Genomic DNA, 21,052 nt, shown 5'->3' with positions numbered 1-21,052 from the left:
CCTGTCTGATGCACCTGGAACTTAATTAGCTGATTCTCATAAAGAAGGGCAGCAGGAAATGGTGGAGGGGTCAGTGCAACACCCTCCAGGAAGCTGAGGGGTTAGGGGAAGTGCTCTCACTGGGCTGCTATTGAAAAGAGGAATTGCTCCATGAAACCAAATGGACAGAAGGGAGATTATGTGGAGTCTTCTATTCCTGAGGTAAAAGACAAGAAATTTTTGTTACTGGAATTACTGCCATGAGGATTGGGGAAGGGACAACTTGCCCTGTACAGACTTTTGAGGGAAGAGTTTGTAAGGTTTTGATTTTTTGTTTAAGAAGGCTTATGTAAACCTGCTGGAAACTGTTACCCTGGATTCCCTGAGAGAGCTCGGAGCAAATTAACCCAGAGAGTGAACTGACTCAGCAGGAGCAAAGCTGGATCTGGTAGGAGGAGGGCACTATAAGATAGGCCCTAATCTTTTTACCTTGCCTCTGCCCACTGTTTGTGCAATGCCTCAGTCCCATGTACTCTGGTTGCTTGGGGCTCTTTGAATGTCCCTGGAAGATGAGGGACAAGAAGCCTTGGATATGGCTTGAACACCTTTTGCATGTGAATTGGGGGCATGATCTGGTCCACAGTAAAGACTTGACCCAGGGTTAGTTCTAAGAAAGTTAGGAATGATAAATGGGAATAGGAACTACAATTCTTAAGAAGGACAAGAGCTGTGTAAAAAGCTTGAAGGACGGTCCTATATCTAGGCCCTGGTCTGGAGAACTGGGTTCAGTTTCTGCTTCTGGCGCAGGCTTCCTGTGTGATCTTGGGTAAATCATTTAATCTCTTTATGCCCATTTTCTAATCTGCAAAATGATGTTGATACTGTCTTGTTTTATACTGTGAACTCTATGGGGTGCAGGTGCTGTCTCTTACAATAAAAATGCTCAGCATCTTGTATAATGGAGCCCTGATCTGATTTGGGGCCTCTAGGTATTAAAGTAATACAAATTAAATGGGGGAGAAAAATAGCTAATGCAGAGTTAAGGTTCCTGATGATTTGATTTTGTGCCTGTCCAGAACATAGAGTTCAGCAAAACTCAGACTTATGAAAACGAGGAAATCCCCTCTCCCTCCCCTGGCCCCTTCCCGGAGCAGGCAATGACCACTGGGAATTACCTGTATGCACTCCAGCTGCATTCGCTGCATTAGGTGTAGCTCTGCTGAATGAGGGAGGAATAAATTGGAGCCACTTGGAAGAGCTATGATAGTGATAGGAGATCTGGGAATTAGTTTGAGGATGATCACAGAGCTGTAATTGTGAGACAGGGAGATCTGAGTCCGAGTCCCCCATGTGTTATCAAGAGGTGCTTGTGTACCTTGAGGTTCCAGTCTGCATCATTTCAATACAGAATAGTCTACACTGTGTCAGTAGCGGGGCATTGGGGTGGTCTTGCCATGGGTATTGTCACTAGTGAGGTGAGAGCAATCTGTGGATTTAATGGTGGGTATCGGAAAAGTTTAGGTGGTATCCAGTGTACAAGTGTGACAAGGCTGTAAAAGGAAGGGATGAAGTGGTTGTAAAATTTCACAAGTGTGTTGTTTTTGGGTGGCGAGTAGGCTGAGTGCTTGAGCATAGAGAAAAAGCTGGTAGCACCTGTCTACAACAGTGAAAAGGCTGGGTGGGATAAGGGTATGCATCACTCAAAGAGGGCATGTATGGGCAGCATTTACCTGAACTCTGTATTTCCTGGTTTTCAGAAGCTTGAGATTTGCTGAATGTGACATGCTGGAAGGACGCAAGCTATCACTAGGTAGCCCTTAATTCCAAGGTAATTTTTTTCTATTTAATTGCCTATTTTTTTTTTTTTAAACAAAAATATTTAGTCAGAGTTAAGTCATTTAGGTGGTTGTAATTCTCACCTTGGTTTTCAGTTGATCTGCTCTTGTGGCTAGGAAATTAATCAAAAGACTTTTATTAGCTGTTTTCCTCATTATCCCCATTTTACTGATGGGAAACTGAGGCATGGGAAATTAAGTGACTTGCCCAAGATCACCCAGCAGGCCAGTGGCAGAGCTAGGAATAGCCCCAGTCCAGTGGTCTTTCTATTAACTAGACCACATGGCTGCTATGTGATTCCTCTGTGCTCCTCCCCACATGTGTACAATTTGTTTAGTGGAATGGGGATAATGGCTGGGTGTTGCAATGTGTAGTTGCTAACAGGGTTGGTGAGAGAAATCTCATTCATGGTCTGTGTCCCAAATCATTAGCCATTTTATTACATGGTTATTAGAGTAATTTTAAGCATGTGAGAGAAGACTGGTGTGTCCTCTCTCCTTCAATCCTTGCACCACAACCCCCTTCTGATAACAAAAATTATTACATGACCCCAGGAGTGGGACCAAAGCCCAAGGGCTTCAGCTCCAGGCAGGGGGGCTGTAACCTGAGCCCCACCACCCAGGGCTGAAGCCCTCAGGCTTCGGCTTTGTCTCCCAAAATTCTAATGCCAGCCCTGGTGACCCCATTAAAACGGGGTCCCAACCCACAGTTTGAGAGCTGCAGTATTAAGCCATTAGTTGGCACTGTTGAGCCATTAACACGTAAGAAGTTGTTTCTTGCTATCTCCTGCCCTATGCTGGGGTGTACATATCACAGGCAGTGGGTAACGGGAAGGCTGCATCTATCTTGGTTACACAGCCTGAGCAGCACACTGAACTGGGCCCCTTACTCCCAGTACCCAACGCCCTAGCTGGGACTCCTACCCCTGCTTCAGCCAGGATTCTCCACCATGCTCCAGGTCCATCCAGGCTGCCCCGTCTCCAAACCAGGCCTCTCCCAAACATACTCAAGCCAGGCTCCTTTCTCCCCTACCCCAAACACACACACAGATATATGTATCCTAGGGCACAGCTACACTAGAGACTGCACAGTGGTGCAGATGCAGTGGCACTGCTGGAAGCTCTCTAATGTAGCTGCTCTAAGCTGACAAGAGTGCTCTCCTGGTCGGCTTAGCTTCTGCTGCTCATGGGGGCTTGAGTGGTTACGTCAGTGAGAGAGAAGCTCTCCTGCTGATGTAGTGCTGTCCACACTGGCCCTTATGTCAGTGTAACTTATGTTGCTCAAGAGGATGAATAAATCATGCCAACATAAGCTGTAGTGTAGACCTAACCTTAACCATTCGTTTTCTGGCTGCCAGACGTTTAAATTTGCATTCCCTTCATTTCCACCTCCACTCAAGATCCCAGCTCACATGGGTCAGGGAGAGGGGCCCAGACAGCCTTAGAATCATAGAATATCAGGGTTGGAAGAGACCTCAGGAGGTCATCTAGTCCAACTCCCTGTTCACAGCAGGACCAACCCGAAGTAAATCATCCAGCCAGGGCTTTGTCAAAAATAGTTTCAGTGCTTTCTGAATTTTCTTCTTTTCAGATTACATTTCTAAAGCAAAAACAAACTTTGACAATGGCAGATTCTGCCCCCGCTTCTTCTCTTCTCCCGCCCCACCCCCCCCCCCAAAAAAATGTTTACAGTTAATTGCTAAATTTCTTCCCAGGGTGGGTTTCAAACTTCAAAGTTACTGGAATCTGTGAATCTAATGAAATGCAGATTTGTTGTTTTTTGTGTTTTCTGGGGGCTGAATCTTGGGAACCTGTTGCTCAAGCAGCCCCATATGTGGATCCCTACCCTGAAATCCTACGAGGCATAGCAAATTTTAAGACAATCTGTGTAAGCACGTGGATTTTAGAACTCTAAGAAGAGTCCTCCTTTTAACAGGAAGGGCTTCCCAAATCCCAACCTTAGCGAGAGCAGAGCTGGTGGTCCATTATAATATTGTATGAAATTAGAGGGAGAATGGAAGGAAAGGGCTCTGCACATCCATCAGCAGCAGAGCAGGCATGGAGGTGTGAAGTGGCTCATTCATCACAATAAGATGTTCTCAGATGACAGAGAATATCCAGTGGGGATGAATATAGCCTGAAACAATAGCTCTGAGATGTGTGAACTGACTGCTCAATTATTTTTGGTCTGTGTGCTACCAGCACCATCGATGTTGTGGAGGAGGAGTCATTGGAAGAACAGCTCTTGCTCGTGCTTTCGCTCCTGTATCAGGAAGTGGGCAGAGCTTCCTTGAGACGCTGGTGGACATTGTCAGCTGCAGGTGCTGTGGCATCAAAAACCTCCCCCCCCACCCCCCCGAGTATGGCCCCCGGATGTGCTGTTAGTACTGCAAAGCCGCCTCTGGGACCAGTTTCAACAACAGAGTCACTTCACTCAGCGGCTGCCTGCGACCAGACCCCATGCTGAATTCTGGTGCCAGCATGACACCCTACAAGCTGACCGAATCATTGTGCACCACCGTTGGCTCTGTGCTCAGCACACGGTCAAACTCCTCAGAAAAATGGACAGGTCGACGAGTTGCCTGAGGTGCGATTCTGGTGTCTGATTTTTCTGGTACTAGCTTTTGAGCTGCTTAATCCATTCCCTGCATTGGTCACTGGTCTCGTAAATTTGCAACTCTGCTAGCTTCTTTGCTATTTGCCGGCATGTGTGATCATTCCTGGTGTTACTAAAGTCCACTGTTTTGCTGGCCTAGCACCAGAGATTCACCAAAATCTGGCTGGGCTGCTGTGATCACGAAGCAATGCGCTGTGCAAAAGACCTTGTTCTATTTGGTCTCCATTGCAAACCCAGAAGGCTCTCTGATGGTGTGTTTGCAGCTTGGTGTTTTTCAGAAAATAATGGCAGGGTTAGTGCTGACTCACTGAGCTGCTGCAGTGCTACACCAAGGGTGTGTGTGTGTGTGTTTGTTTCCCTGGCTTCGACTGGAGATTCTTGGGATAGAGAGGGCAAAGGAAGTTGGCCCATGAGCTTGTGAGATACTTTTGGTGGACTGCCAAGATCCAAGTCAGGAGGGGCTGTATCTACACTGCAGAGCAATAGAGCTTGAACCTTGGGTCCCAAATTAACTCAAGCTCAAACCCTCCTTTGCTGCAGGCTCCCAGGACTGTAGGCCCAAGCCTAAATCTGGGAGATGTGTATAGACAGAAGGGGGTTTGGATTCAAGCCTGAGTCTGAGCCCAGGTTTACATGGCAGTGTAGACCTAACCTATATGTTGGACTGTGAAGCCCTTACTCAGACTGGTGATCACTCTACTTCTGCGAGCAGTCTCACTGAAACCAATTACACTAACTGTGAGTCAGTGGTAAACGGCCTGGCCTTAATTTGTCTTTCACAGATTTGGGAATTTTACTAACTCAGTGCATCAAAATCCAAAAGACAGTGGTTTTGGATTACAGTTGTTTCTGGTGAGGACGTATCACTGCTGATTTAGTGAATAAATGTATGATGTAATGGCAGGAATTCTTGGCGTGAAACTATTAGGTAGTGGGAGACCACCTGGACTTTAGTTATTCTAGTTGTCACATTTTCAAAGTGGTGTTTGCAAACAGGGAACAACAAGATGGCAAGTTCCCTATATGAAATATTGGATGCTTTTGTGCAGGATGAAATAGGCATTTTAATCCCAGAGTGTATGAACCAGACAACTGAATCCTTTTTGTTCTAGTACAAACTCCATTTCCATTTATTAGTGAAATTATGGTATTGAAATTGATATGTCAAGCAAACAGTTATTACTGACTTAAAGCTCCCCTTCAGTCATTCAGCTTTTCAAAAACTATCCAAAACAATACCCTGGAAAAGAAAAATCTGCCCTCTTTACTCAAACAAAATACAATAAAAACAAAGGTAAACCTTTATTAATATTGGAAAATTTAAAACCAAGTTTTTCTGTTAGAATGCAACTTTTTCTTGTGGTGTCTTCTCGTGTCACACCTATACATCTATAGTAGTAGAGCAGAGAGGGGAATCTCATCTATTTTCCTCAGGCCTAGGCTAGAAAGGTAAAGTACAGCATGTCTGAAAAGGCTGAAAGGATGGCTGGTATATGCTTCGCATGCAATAACAGAAGGTTCATCTGAAGGTTTTGCTCTTCATTACTAAAGTGATGTCCAGCTTTCTTTGCTAATGTGTTTCTAGGGTAGATCAACCATAACACCAAATATATTAGGGCCCGTGTGTGTATATTGATCAATACAAATCTGTGTCCGTTCGTCGCTCCCTCCCTCTGTCTCTCAATATAAGTATACTGAATACTTGCACATGCAAGCTTAGTATTTGCTTTCTGCAAGCATCAGTGAGCACTTAATTTGATTGCAGGACTGGTGCCTTTGTCAACATGCAAGCAATCAGACCTTCATGGGCAGACACCTCCCCTGACCCATTCATTTGAAAGGGAATGCCTGCAAAAATCAAATTTCAGAATTAGAGTCTAAAAGTGAACACCAATAGGTTGCAAAGCTGGAGGGAATTTATAATAGAATTCAAACAAATCTGGAAAATATTGGTATTTGCCCACTTCTAATTAGAATTTCTTGAGGAGGGAGGGGCTATAAATCAGAATTACTGTAGTTCAATCTACAGAATACATCTCGTCAAATTTTAATGCAGCACTACTACAAACAATAACATTATAATGTGATAGTGTGGTTAGCTGCTGTCTGAATATGCTGACCAGAAAGTAAAGGAGGACTGGTGGCACTTTAGAGACTAACAAATTTATTTGAGCATAAGAGTAACATTTCTAATGTCCATGAATATTTACTTAGTCCCTCAAAGGGGTTGACGTTTAAAATTATCTTTTGGGCAAAACAAGAGTTCTTAAACTCACACCTCTTTGCGTACAAAGTGGATCCTGAGTCTATCATTTACCATATATCATGGACCAAATTTTTCAAACTTGGCTGCCTACGGTTAATAGGCACCTAAATATGTAGTCTGATTTTCTAAGTTTGATAACTTCAGCCATGCCGCTAGCATTCTTGCTGGTTCCAAGTGTTTGCATTTCTCTTCAGTGTAAAAGCTCCCTGGTATCTTATATTCAATTTCAATATCTCTTCTGTTTTGGGGGAAGAGAGTTGGTACATCCATTATGGCCAATGCTTAACAGTTTGTTTTTTATTCTTCTACGGCACCGTTAGTCTAATGTGACGACAAATGAGTTGCAGCGTTCTTTCATTTAAATGTAGACATGTCAACTCGAGGCACAAGAGATGGTGTAAGATGACTGACATGTATGCCAGATATTTAGTGTGGAAGCTAAGAATCTCGAAGTTTTCCCCAAAGAGAGGGACCAATCTTCCAAGGTGCCATGCACTCTCTCCTCCTTTAACTTAGACGTATCTTTTCTATCAGGCTGAGCTTCCTTTTGGTGTGAATAAGAACATGATTCTGATGGTTCCCTGTTGAAGTAGTGCCGTAAGAAAAAAGCCAGGCACCACAATTATCTCATACTGTTTCTTTTGCATTGGCAGAACAACTCCTCACTGCCCTGATACATAAATTGCTATAGCTGAGAACACAATATTTCGTTCTCTTCTGTCCATAGAGAAGAGACAAATCCAATAATGCAGCTAAAATATCCTTTCTGCAGGCGAAGGCCTGAAAGGTAGAGAGAGAATTGTCAGCAAGGACAATTAGAATGCCAATCCAACAGGAGCCGGGATCTCCTAATAAGATAGACATCATTGCGTTTTGGTTTCATAAGTACGTAAACCCTCTTGAAAACAACATGAAACAATAGGTTTCACTCCCATGGATATTTTTAGCATCTGCTGGTATGTTTTGCTGATGCTAGCAACTCTTGATACATAGTAGGAATTTCTTAGACTATGTATTGAAAGAGCACGAAACTGTATACATTATCTATCACACTTGATCACAAGCAGCTGTAAGCACAAAATAACAAATTAAACATGTATCTCAATTTTTGCACCCTGGGGAAGTGCAGAACAAAGTCATGCAGTGATTACACTTCCATCAGCATGCCATTAACAACTCCAGATGGCAGCACTTTAGCTGCAAAAATTGCCAGGTGAAGTGAGGAGACTAAAAATAACTAAACAGTAAGGCATGACCTGATGACAATCTAATTCACAAAATGGGTGCGTATGAATAGACAACAGAGGCTTCTGTATTTAGCTGACTGGAAAAGAGGTGGGGGGAGGGAGACCCAGGAACAAGTGCATATAAATGTAACATTTTTAAAGATGAACATATGCAAAGTTTGTTCTAGCCTCACATTAGCCATATGGAAAACGTGAATATCCCTCTTTCATACTCGTAATGTTTGTTTGTATAAGGTAGCAAAAGCTCTGCTCCTTTCAGTAATGGCTTACACCTTCTGCTGGTGTTTGTTTGCACCTGTCTTCTAGCAGACAGAATTGGGTGTGTCTTTTTTTTTTTTTAAATTAAAGTGAGGCATTGAAACTTCACTACTTGCAACTAAAACAAAGGAAAGAGAGATCTTTGCAAAATACCATGGCATGTTCAGCATAATTGTCCATGAAACACAGAATTTTATTTACTTCATTTTGTAAGCACTAATAATCCTCGTGTTTATAGGCCTGATCCAAAGCTCACTGAAGTTCATGGGTTCCCCATTGATTTCAATGGACTGTGGATCTGGTCCCTAATACTGTGCTTCAGAACCTGGAAAAAATACAAGGCGCCCAGTTCCTGTTCCCTTTGAAAAACATGCAAGTTGGACCATTGCCTTCACTGGGAGCAGGATTAAGCCTATAACTTATGAGTTTCTCATAGTTAACACAAGGTGAAATGCAAAACAACAGCACAATAATGTTAGCCAGCTCTATATCCAGCACCACCTTGCATCATGCTCTGAAAGGTCCCTGTGATATGGTGAGCTACCAGTGGTGCGTGTGGTTCAGCTGACAAACCGTTAGCACTGGTTCTGGAGAGCTCAACCAGCAGCAACAGCAGCTCAGCTGATCTTAACCAGAGTGAGTATATGATGTGAGGCATTCTCCACGGAAATGCATTTATAAATTCGCTATATTGGGGTATGTCTACACTATGAAATTAGGTCGATATTGTAGAAGTTGATTTTTAGAAATCAATTTTATACAGTTGATTGTGTATGTCCCCACTAAGTGCATTTAGTTGGTGGAGTGTATCCACAGTACTGTGGCTAGCATCGACTTAAGGAGCGTTGCACTGTGGGTAGCTATTCCACAGTTCCTGCTGTCTCTGCTGCCCCTTGGAATTCTGGGTTAAGCTCCCAGTGCCTGATGGGGCAAAAACATTGTCATGAGTGGTTTTGGGTACATGTCGTCAGTCGCCCCTCCCTCTGTGAAAGCAATGGAAGACAATCGTTTCGTGCCTTTTTTCCATGCAGATGCCGTATCACGGTAAGCATGCAGCCCGCTCAGCTCAGCTCACCGACACCACCGCTGTTGTGTCCTGGGTGCCGCAGACAGTGCGGTAGGTCTGCTAACCACCATCATCCACCGCTTCCGCTGCAACTCTGCTCTGCTGCAGCTCGGGGGATCCATTCTGGTCCTCCTGGGTGCTGCTAACCATCATCATACACAACTTCTGCTGCAACTCTGCTCCACTGCTATTGCCTCAATAGCAAATTTCACCATGTTGTCTGTCATGGGCTCCCAGGTACATGTGTTCTTCCTCGGGAAATGTGTGCGGTGCTAACAGTCTTCCTCCACTGCTTCCACTCTCCTGCAGGCGCCATACCACAGCAAGCATGGAGCCCGCTCAGATCACCGCAGCAGTAGGAGCATTGTAAACTCCTCGCGCATTATCCTGCAGTAAGTGAAGAACCAGAACCCGCAAAAGCAGGCGAGGAGGCGACGGCAGCGCGGTGACGAGAGTGATAAGGACATGGACAGAGACTTCTCTCAAAGCATGGGCCTCGGCAATTTGGCCATCCTGGTGGCAATGGGGCGGGCTCATGCCGTGGAATGCCGATTCTGGGCCCGGGAAACAAGCCCAGACTGGTGGACTGCATAGTGTTGCAGGTTTGGGATGATTCCCAGTGGCTGCGAAACTTTCGCATGCATAAGGGCACTTTCATGGAACTTTGACTTACTTTTCCCTGCCCTGAAGCACAAGAATACCAAGATGAGAGCAGCCCTCACAGTTCAGAAGCAACTGGCGATAGCCCTCTGGAAGCTTGCAATGCCAGACAGCTACCGGTCAGTCGGGAATCAATTTGGAATGGGAAGGAGGAGGATCTGGAACTACAGGTCAGTCAGCCTCACCTCAGTCCCTGGAAAAATCATGGAGCAGGTCCCCAAGGAATCAATTCTGAACCTCTTAGAGGAGAGGAAAGTGATCAGGAACAGTCAGCATGGATTCACCAGGGGCATGCCTGACTAACCTAATTGCCTTCTATGACAAGATAACTGGCTCTGTGGATGAGGGAAAAGCAGTGGACGTGTTGTTTCTTGACTTTAGCAAAGCTTTTGACACTGCCTCCCACAGTATTCTTGCCAGCAAGTTAAAGAAGTATGGGCTGGATGAATGGACTATAAGGTGGATAGAAAGCTGGCTAGATTGTCGGGCTCAATGGGTAGTGATCAATGGCTCCATGTCTAGTTGGCAGCCGGTATAAAGCCGAGTGCCCCAAGGGTCGGTCCTGGGGCCAGTTTTGTTCAATATCTCCATTAATGATCTGGAGGATGACGTGGATTGCAGCCTCAGCAGGTTTGCAGATAGGATACAGACAGACCTAGACAAATTGGAGGATTGGGCCAAAGGAAATCTGAGGTTCAACAAGGACAAGTGCAGAGTCCTGCACTTGGGACGGAAGAATCCCATGCACTGCTACAGACTAGGGACCGAATGGCTAGGCAGCAGTTCTGCAGAAAAGGACCTAGGGGTTACAGTGGACGAGAAGCTGGATATGAGTCAACAGTGTGCCCTTGTTGCCAAGAAGGCCAATGGCATTTTGGGATGTATAAGTAGGGGCATTGCCAGCAGATCGAGGGACGTGATTGTTCCCCTCTATTTGACATTGGTGAGGCCTCATCTGGAATATGGTGTGCAGTTTTGGGCTCCACACTACAAGAAGGATGTGGAAAAATTGGAAAGAGTCCAGCGGAGGGCAACAAAAATGATTAGGGGACTGGAACACATGACTTATGAAGAGAGGCTGAGGGAACTGGGATTATTTAGTCTGCAGAAGAGAAGAATGAGGGGGGATTTGATAGCTGCTTTCAACTACCTGAAAGGGGGTTCCAAAGATGATGGATCTAGACTGTTCTCAGTGGTAGCAGATGACAGAACAAGGAGTAATGGTCTCAAGTTGCAGTGGGGGAAGTTTAGGTTGGATATTAGGAAAAACTTTTTCACTAAGAGGGTGGTGAAACACTGGAATGCGTTACCTAGGGAGGTGGTGGAATCCCCTTCCTCAGAAGTTTTTAAGGTCAGGCTTGACAAAGTCCTGGCTGGGATGATTTTGTTGGGGATTGGTCCTGCTTTGAGCAGGGAGTTGGACTAGATGACCTCCTGAGGTCCCTTTCAACCCTGATATTCTATGAAATTTACTGTGGGGACTGCTGTGATCCAAGTAGCCAACGCAATCACTGAGCTGCTGCTATCAAGGGTAGTGACTCTGGGAAATGTGCAGGTCATAGAGGATGGCTTTGCTGCATTGGAATTCCCTAGCTGTGGTGGGGCAATAGACTGAACACATATCCCTATCTTGGGACCAGACCACCAAAGCAGCCAGTACATAAACAGCAAGGGGTAGCTTTTCAATGGTGCTGCAAGCACTGGTGGATCACAAGGGACGTTTCACCGACATCAGCGTGGGATGGCCGGGAAAGGTACATGATGCTCTCATCTTCAGGAACTCTGGTCTGTTTCAACAACTGCAGCAAGGGACTTTCCTCCCAGACCAGAAAATAACCGTTGGGGATGTTGAAATGCCTGTAGTTATGGCTAATGAAGCCATACACAGGCAGCCTGGACAGTAGTCAGGAGCTGTTCAACTATAGGCTGAGCAAGTGCAGAATGGTGGTTGACTGTGCATTTGGATGTTTAAAAGCACGCTGGCGCAGTTTACTGACTCAGTTAGACCTCAGCGAAACCAATATTCCCATTGTTGCTGCTTGCTGTGTGCGCCACAATATCTGTGAGTAAGGGGGAGATGTTTATGGCGGGATGGGAGGTTGAGGCAAATCGCCTGGCCACTGATTACACGCAGCCAGACACCAAGGCGATTAGACAAGCACAGCAGGGCGCGCTGCACCTCAGAAGCTTTGAAAACCAGTTTCATGACTGGCCAGGTTATGGTCTGATAGTTCTGTTTGTTTCTCCTTGATGAAAACCAGCCCCCAGCCCCCTTGGTTCACTCTACTTCCCTGTAAGCCAACCAACCTCCCCCCTTTGATCGCCGCTTGCAGAGGCAATAAAGTCATTTTTATTTCAAAATCATGCATTCTTCATTAATTCATCACACAAATAGGGGGATAACTGCCAAGGTATCCTGGGAGGGGTGGGGAAGGAGGGAAGCACTGGGTGGGGTGGTGGATGAGGGGAGGGAGGAAGGAAGGACAAGGCCACGCTGCACTTCAAAACTTATTGAATGCCAGCCTTCTGTTGCTTGGGCAGTCCTCTGGGGTGGAGTGGTTGGGTTCTCTGAGTGCACGCCCCTTCCCCCCCGCCCCTGTGTTCTTGGGCATCTGGGTGAGGAGGCTATGGAACTTGGGGGGGTGGGCGGGCAGGCAGGCGGTTACACAGGGGCTGCAGCAGTGGTCCGTGCTCCTGCTGCCTTTTCTACAGCTCCACCAGATGCCGGAGCATATCTGTTTTATCCCCCAATAGCCTCCGCATTGCTTCCTGCCTCCTGTTATCACACTGCCGCCACCACTCCTCTTGCTCCTGCTACCTCTTATCTTGCTCATCCCTTCTGTCCTCGCATTCATTTTCTGCTTTCCTGGACTCTGACATTGTTTGCCTCCACCCATTCTGCTGAGCTCTTTCAGTGTGGGAGGACTGCATGAGCTCAGAACTTTTCGTCACGAGTGCGTGGTTTATTTTTTTGTTTTGTTTTTGCCGCCTTATCTGCACTAGCCTCTGGGACGGAGATGATAGGGGGAGCGTTGAAACATTTGCAGCTGCAGGAGGGGAAAAAAGGGAGAGTAGTATTTAAAAAGACACATTTTAGAGAACAATGGATAGACTCTTCCATGGTGAACCAAGCTGTTAACATTACATAACACATGTGCTTTTGGTACAAGGTTGCATTTTGCCCCTTATATTGAGGGCCTGCTGGTTTGGTGTGAGAGATCACACATGCAGGGACAGGCAAAAGAATTCAGCTTGCAGGCAGCCATAGTAAACCACATTCTTTCGGCTTCTTCAACCTTCATAACGTGGGAATGGTTTCAAACAGCCCTCCTTTCCCATACCAAGGACCTATTGGGTTGGCCATTTAAAAGGAGGGGCTGTACCAGCTGCAAATGCATCCCAAGTCTTCAGGGCAAATTAATCATTAAACACGCTTGCTTTTAACCCATGTATTTTATTTACAAAGGTACACTCACCAGAGGTGCCTTCTCTGGCTTCGTGGTCCGGGAGCCTGCTGTGGGAGGGTATTGGCTCCAGGGTGATAAACAGTTCCTGGCTGTCAGGGAGAATGGTTTCTCTGCTTGCCTGCTGTGCGCCCTACTCCTCCTCCTCCTCCTCATCTTCCTTGTCCTCAAAATCCTCATGCCTGTTGCATGAGACTCCCCCCTTGCAGGTGTCCATGGACAGGGATGGGGTAGTAGTAGGGGCACTCCCTAGAATTGCATGCAGCTCATCATGGAAGCAACATGTCTGGGGCTCTGACCCTGAGCGGCCGTTTGCCTCTTTTTGGTTTTTTGGTAGGCTTGCCTGAGCTCCTTAATTTCCATGCGGCACTGCTGTGGGTCCCTGTTGTAGCCTCTGTCCATCATGCACTTGGAGATTTTGGTAAATATATTGGCATGTCGTCTTTTGGAACAGAGTTCTGATAGCACAGATTCATCTCCCCATACAGCGATCAAATCCAGTACCTCCTATTTGGTCCATGATGGAGCTCCTTTGCGATTCTGGGACTGCATGGTCACCTGTGCTGATGAGCTTGCCATGCTGGCCAAACAGGAAATGAAATTCAAAAGTTCCCAGGCCTTTTCCTGTGTACCTGAGTTGAAAGCACTGTCCATAGCGGTCACAATGGAGCACTCTGGGATAGCTCCTGGAAGCCAATACCATCGAATTTCGTCCACACTACCCAAATTCGACCCAGCGATGTTGATTTCAGTGCTAATCCCCTCGTCAGGGAGGAGTATAGAAATTGATTTTAAGAGCCCTTCGGCTTTGTCGTCTGGACGGGTGCAGGGTTAAATCAATCTAACGCTGCTAAATTCGACCTAAACTTGTAGTGTAGACCAGGGCTTAGACACCTTACTGTTTACCATAGTAGTATGGAAGTGTGTGATCTATTTTAGCACCAGAATACATCCCTATTGACCTATTTTGACAGATTTTTTTTTACTGTACTCCTAACATTTGAGTTATTTTATTTAACTTTATTTGTACTTATTTTCGGTTCAGAACAGTACACTTATAGGTGGCTATGTTCATAAATTCTAAAAGAAATGCAGTGTTGAAGAGTTGTAAACTAAAATACAGAACTGTAAATATACATCGTGATGTGATTTCAGTGTCTCTGTATATCCTCTGAGAGAAGGCTGAGTGTCTCAGATATGCCAATAAACAGGGTTGTACTGGACTGATGTTCTAAATAGGCATAGGAGAACTAATTGGGCTAAACCTGCAACCATTACCCATCATTCAATTCAATGTTCAAAATGTTAGCTTAACAATTTACCCTTGTTTAATTTCTGTGCACCTCTAAAGTTCCAGAAGACAATGGAAGCAAAAATACTAAAATATACCTTTTTTTTTTTTTTTTTTACATGGGTTTTCCAGTCTGAACACCTGAATACTGTACCAGAGGTCTCCCGAGAGATTGGCTAACAGTCTTGTAAACAGTCTAGTCAAAGGGTCCAGCCTTGCAAGATGCCAAGCATCTTCAGGAGGGCTGAGCACCATCCAGTCTAACTGCATTCTCTGGGAGCTGAGGACTCTCCAGAGGCTTTTTGCATGCAGCCAAATGTAATGTATACATCTAGGAACAATGAATTCAGGCCATGCTTGCATGATAGGGAACTCTATATGGGAAGCAATGACTCTGAGAAACATTTGGGGGTCATTGTGGAGTTAGTGAAGCTGATCACTAACTCCTACTGTGGTGCTGTGGCCAAAAGGATGCAATTCTTGGGTGCATAAATAGGGACATCACTAATAGGATTAAAAAAGTTAATATAAACTCTGTATTTGGCACTGATGCAACTACTGCTGGAACATTGTTTACAGTTCTGGGGGCCACAGTTCCAGAAGGATGTTGATTTAAATTGGAGAGACCTCAGAGAAGAGTCATGAAAATGGTTAAAGGATTGGAACATGTGCTGGTAGTTACAGACTCAAGGAGCTCAATCTAACTGATAATGAGCTCTTCAGTCTAGCAGAAAAGGAATGAGATCCAATGGCTGGAAGCTAAAGCTAGATGAATTCAGATTGGAAATAAGGCATACTTTTTTTAGAAGTGAGGTAGCTAACCATTGGAACAATTTACCAAGTGTTATGGTGGATTCTCAATTAGCAACTTTTAAATAAAGATTTTGGATTTTTATAGAAATATGCTGAAGGAATTATTTTGGGAAAATTCTATGGCCATTAGACAGGAGGTCAGATTAGATCAATCATCCTTTCTGGTCTTAGATTACATGAATCTCGCCTCACTTTTTTGCAAGCCCAAGAGTCTTAAGTAGATCAAATAAGCAGTCACACTTTGGCAGCTCATCCAGATTAACCTCTGGACCCTTTGAATTCACTCATTGCTAATTCTAAATTACTGACACTGTCCTGACTAGAAGAGAATATGAGAATATTCCACCTTTACTGCAACACTAATTTTACTTCCATTCTGACATAAATAGATAAACCACTGTATGTTTAAAAGTATATTAAATAAAAATGTGTCTTTTTTGTTCAAATATCCTCCACCTTTCGAGTTCTTTAATCTGTCTGAACATCCCAAGATACAAACAAATGTGATGTCTCTTAAAAAGCTCCATCTCTGAGTCAATGTCCTAGAAAATGTAGGTTTTATTGGCACATAGTACTCACAGCTTCACTGGATATAGCACTTAGCTGCACTACTCTAGTCTACAAAGGCATTTTAAAGTTCTATCCACCCCTCCTTCTTTGCATTCACAGTTTTAGATATGGGAAGATTTTTATGGTTTCCTTTTTTGGAAGTCAATGCATCTTTTCTTCTGCAGTACATATAGAATCCTAGACTTTATTATCTTGCCTCCCTCAGAAGGGACTATTGTAGTGGTCTAGTCTGACCTCCTGTACATCACAGGCCACAAAACCGCACCCACTCCCTCCTGTAATAGACCCCTAACCTCTGGCTGAGTTACTGAAGTCCTCAAATAATTTAAAGACTTCAAATTACAGGGAATCCACCACTTCCTCTAGTTTAAACCAGCAAGTGACCTGTGTTCCATGCTGCAGAGGAAGACCGCACCCCCTACCCAAGATCTCTGCTAGTCTGACCTGGAGGGAAATTCCTTCCTGACACCCAAATATGGTGGTCAGTTAGACCCTGAGCGGTCAGCAAGACCCACCAGCCAGACACAAGGGAAAGAATTCTCTGTAGTAACTTATAGCCCTCCCCATCTAATGTCCCATCTCCAGCCATTGGGAATATTTGCTATTAGCAGTCACAGATGGGCAGCCTCATCATACCAGGCCCTCCATACACTTATCAAGCCCAGCCTTGAAATAAGTTAAGTTTCTTTTTTTTGCCCCCACTGCTCCCCATGAAAGGCTATTCCAGAACTTCATTTCTCTGATGGTTAAAACCTTTGTCTAATTTCAAGACTAAACTTGTTGATGGCCAGTTTATATCCATTTTGTTCTTGTGTCCACACTGGTACTTAACTTAAGTAATAACTCCTCTCTCTCTTTCTCTGGTATTTATCCCTCTGCTGCATTTATAGAGAGCAATCATATCTCCCCTCAGCCTTCGTTTGGTTAGGCTAACTGAGCCAAGCTGCTTGAGTCTCCTCTCATAAATTAGGTTTTCCATTCCTCTGATCATCCTAGTAGCCCTTCTCTGCACCTGTTCCAGTTTGAATTCATCTTTCTTAAACATGGGTGACCAGAATTACACATGTTTCAGAGTAACAGCCGTGTTAGTCTGTATTCGCAAAAAGAAAAGGAGTACTTGTGGCACCCTAGAGACTAACCAATTTATTTGAGCATAAGCTTTCGTGAGCTACAGCTCACTTCATCGGATGAATTACACATAGTATTCCAGACGAGGTCTCACCAATGCCTCGTATAATGGCAATAACACTTCCCTGTCTGTATTGGAAGTACCTCACCTGACACATCCTAGGATTGCATTAGTCTTTTTTCACAGCTGCATTATATTGATCACTGGATGTTTTGCCACCAACCAATACACCCAGGTCTTCGTTCTACTCTATTGCTTCCAACTGATATGTCACCAGTTTGTAGCAAAAATTATTGTTAGTTGGTAATGCAGAGTAATGCACTCATTAAATTTAATCTCATTTCTACTACTCCAGTTTTCAAGGTGCTCCAGTTCTTCTATGATATTCTAGTCATCCTCCATTCTGGCAATATATCCCACCTTTGTCATCTGCAAACTTTATTAGCATGTTCCCATTTTATGTGCCAAAGTCAGTAATTAAAAATGCTAAATGAGATTGGTCCCAAGACTGATCCCTGAGGAACTCCACTGATAACCTCCCTCCACCCTGACGGGTCACCTTTCAGTATGACCCGTTGTAGTCTCCCCTTTAACCAGTTCCTTACCCAGATTTTAATTCTCCTATTAATCCCCATCTTCACCAATTTAACTAATATCCCATGTGGAACTGCATCAAATGCCTTACTGCAATCCATGTAGATTAGATCTACTGCATTTCCTTAGTCTAAAAGAATCAATTTTCTTAGAGATCAAGTTGGTCTGGCATGATTCTACCTTTCGTAAAACCATGTTATGTTTTATCCTAATTGTTTACCTCTATGTCCTTTAACTACTTACTCTTTCAAAATCTGTTCGAAAACCTTGCATACAACTGATGTCAAACTAATGGGACTGTAGTTACTTAAATCACTCCCCCCCTTTTAAAAAATGGGTACTACCTTAGCAGTTTTGCAAAAAGAGGGTATGTCTTTACTATTGGGCTCGCAATTTCATAAGAACAGCTATATTGGATCAGACCAATTATCCAGCCAGCCCCGAATCCTGTCTTCCAACAGTCGCCAATGCCAGGTGCTGCAGAGGGAATGAACAGAACAGGCAATCAAGTGATCCATTCCCAGCTTCTGGCAAACAGAGGCAAGGGACACTTCAGAGAATGTTTTTGCATTCCTGCCCATCCTGGCTAATAGCCAATGATGGACTTACCCTCCATGAACTTGTCTAATTCTTTTTTTAACCCTGTTATATTCTTGGCCTTCAACATCTTCTGGCAAAGAGTTCCACAGGTTGACTGTGCATTGCATGAAGAAATACTACCTTTTGTTTTTTTAAACCTGCTGCCTATTAACTTATTTACTCCTTATTTACTTTCTCCACACCAATCATGATTGTATAGTCCTCTATCATATTTCCCCCCCCCCCTTAGTCGTCTATTTTCCAAGATGGAGAGTTCCAGTCTTATTAATCTCTCCTCATATGGAAGCTGTTCCATACCCCTTGTTTTTGTTTTTGTCGCCCTTTTCTGTACCTTTTCCAATTCCAATATGTCTTTTTTTGAGATGGGGTGACTAGATCTGCATGCAGTATTCAAGATGTGGGCATACCATGGATTTATATAATGCCAATATGATGATTTCTGTCTTATTTATCCCTTTCCTAATGATTCCCAACATTGTTAGCTTTTTGACTGCTGTTACACACTGAGTGTATGTTTTCAAAGATGTTTTCATGTGCCAGTTTCTTTTAATATTCTTGCATGGAGACTATCCAGGCTCCCTGATTTGGTCACAGAAGTTGTTTGACTTCTACCTCAGATGTAACTTCTACTTCCATATCTTTGTTTCCATTGGTCACCCTGCCACTACCCCTAAGCTCCTTATTACCTTTATTAAAAACTGAGGCAGAGTACTTATTTGGGTGTTGGGCCATGCCTAGATTATCTTTAATCTCCATCCCATACTCAGTCCTTAGCGGTCCCACTTCTTTCCTTATTTGTCTTTTATTTATGTGGTGAGGACCAACTCTGCTTTTCTTTTGGCAGTTTTCACTTTTTATCCCTACGCTTTCTGACTGCCAAGAGTTAGCTTTCCATGCTGATCCATCTTCTGTTCCTTGTAGGCTTTCCGCTTTCTCTTAATCACCTGTTTTGAGATGCTTGGTCTGTAACCCTTCCCTACGAATTTTTTCCCCTTGGTTGTGATGCAGACTTCAGATATTTTAAATCAAAGTTGCAGAAACTAACTCCAAGCCTCCTCCACATTCAGATCCTTGAGTTCTTCAGTCCAGTCCACTTTCCTAACTACTTCCCGGGCTCCATCCCAAGCCTGAACATCAGCACTGAAATTTTATAGCCCTGAGCTTGAGTTAGTTGGCATAGGCCGGCCACAGGTATGTTATTGCAGCATAGTTATACCCTAGAAGTCCAGTATACTGAGTTATTTTAACAAAAGAGTTTAACTAAAGAGCTGGGTGAATATTGCAAAACAGAATTGTAAAAATAATTGCTCAAGCCATGCTTGCACACCTTGTGTTAGTGGCCCAAATGTTCATGGAGAGCTATTTTACTAGCAAGAATGTGTGCAAACCGCAAGCTTCAAAGCATTGAGCAAGTAGCTACAGAAAATGAAGCAGACTGCTTGGCCCACATCTGACTGACTTTATCCACAAACTAATCAAATGTTTCCTAACAGGATGAACTCAAATCCGCCACTCCAGGAGGGCAGCTGAGATTAAAACCAAAGTTGTCCACCACATGAAACTGGTCTGTGGATTAAGACTGCCTAAACGATAGAAGAGGCAGAGAACCTGTCTCCTGCACAGGCACAAGAAGTCAAAACATTTTCAGGGCACAGTCAGCATCAACCTGATAGCATGCTACCCACCTTCCCTCTAATTTAATGTCATGCAGTTCATCTGTAAACTAGATTCCCTGGTTTAACACTCTCAGGTGAGGGGGCATCCTGGTATGCACTTTATCAATGAGGATAAATGGTTAAAAGATGGATAGGATAAGCTGTTGTTAGTGCTCTGTAAAAATATCCAGAGTGAATCTTGAATCCACTTTCACTTTTCCTGAAGACTGGCAGATTGCACAATATAGAAAGCTGCTTAACTGTTTGTCATTGTTTATAAGAAAGTAGTGCATAAGGGGACCCATCCAAAATTGTGCTAGGCACTGTACTAAGTAAGAGTCCCTGCCCCAAAGTTACAATATAACTAGTCAAAACAGACAAATGGCATGATACTAATATTTTTATTGTTGTAATTATGGGAATTGAGGCCGCAAGTGGTATATTCAGATCCAGGGCTCCTGAGTTCTAGTCCAGTTCTTTAGCCAACTTTCCTCTTGAACTTCGTCACTCCTGACAGGCAAACTTGCAAGATGACATAGCAAAAGTTGAGAACAGATCCTGAACCCCATCATATTCCTCCATGTTCATATTTTTAAAGTAAACACTGATGTACTCTGCCAAAGCTGAACGAGTCCGTCTCCCACACAGTCAATTGTCATGCTGTTAGTACACACAAATTCTGTCAGTAATGGAAACGTGTCTGAGATTCTGCTGCTCAGTCTAGTTTTCCAAATCTGTTCCTATTCTGAAATGCTGCAATCTTATTACTCACCTTAAGTATGGTTGTATCATGGTTGGCTGGACAGGTTCAGCACATTCAACCAGTTAAAAATGTCTGCGAGGTATGCAAGCTTCACGATCCATATCAGGTCAGAAAGTTTGCAGTGATCTTGGCATTGTGTACAGAAAGAGAAAACTGAGCAGCTCTTTGTGAAGCCATAAACTCTTTCCAACACTCTGCCATGAGAAAGCCAACGCACTTCTGTATGGAAACATTTGTCATGTCCT

The 21,052-nt window shown here is 44.1% G+C and overlaps 1 long non-coding RNA gene across 2 annotated transcripts; it reads left to right on the top strand.

Annotated features, from left to right (window-relative positions):
- The first annotated feature begins 73 nt into the window (after positions 1-73).
- Positions 74-20,188, top strand: LOC122464036. 2 transcript variants are annotated; one of them, XR_006287877.1, is made up of 4 exons: positions 74-201; positions 320-427; positions 1,737-1,807; positions 19,883-20,188. It is a non-coding gene; the product is annotated as an uncharacterized LOC122464036 (long non-coding RNA). The 2 variants fall into 2 exon arrangements; XR_006287876.1 differs by lacking the exon at positions 19,883-20,188 and adding an exon at positions 4,017-4,135.
- Positions 20,189-21,052: the final 864 nt, after the last annotated feature.

This window comes from Chelonia mydas, chromosome 1 (genome assembly GCF_015237465.2).
Source record: "Chelonia mydas isolate rCheMyd1 chromosome 1, rCheMyd1.pri.v2, whole genome shotgun sequence".
Taxonomy (NCBI): Eukaryota; Metazoa; Chordata; order Testudines; family Cheloniidae; genus Chelonia; species Chelonia mydas.
The sequence above is the reverse complement of the archived record's forward strand: the minus strand, read 5'-3'. Positions and strand labels throughout refer to the sequence as shown.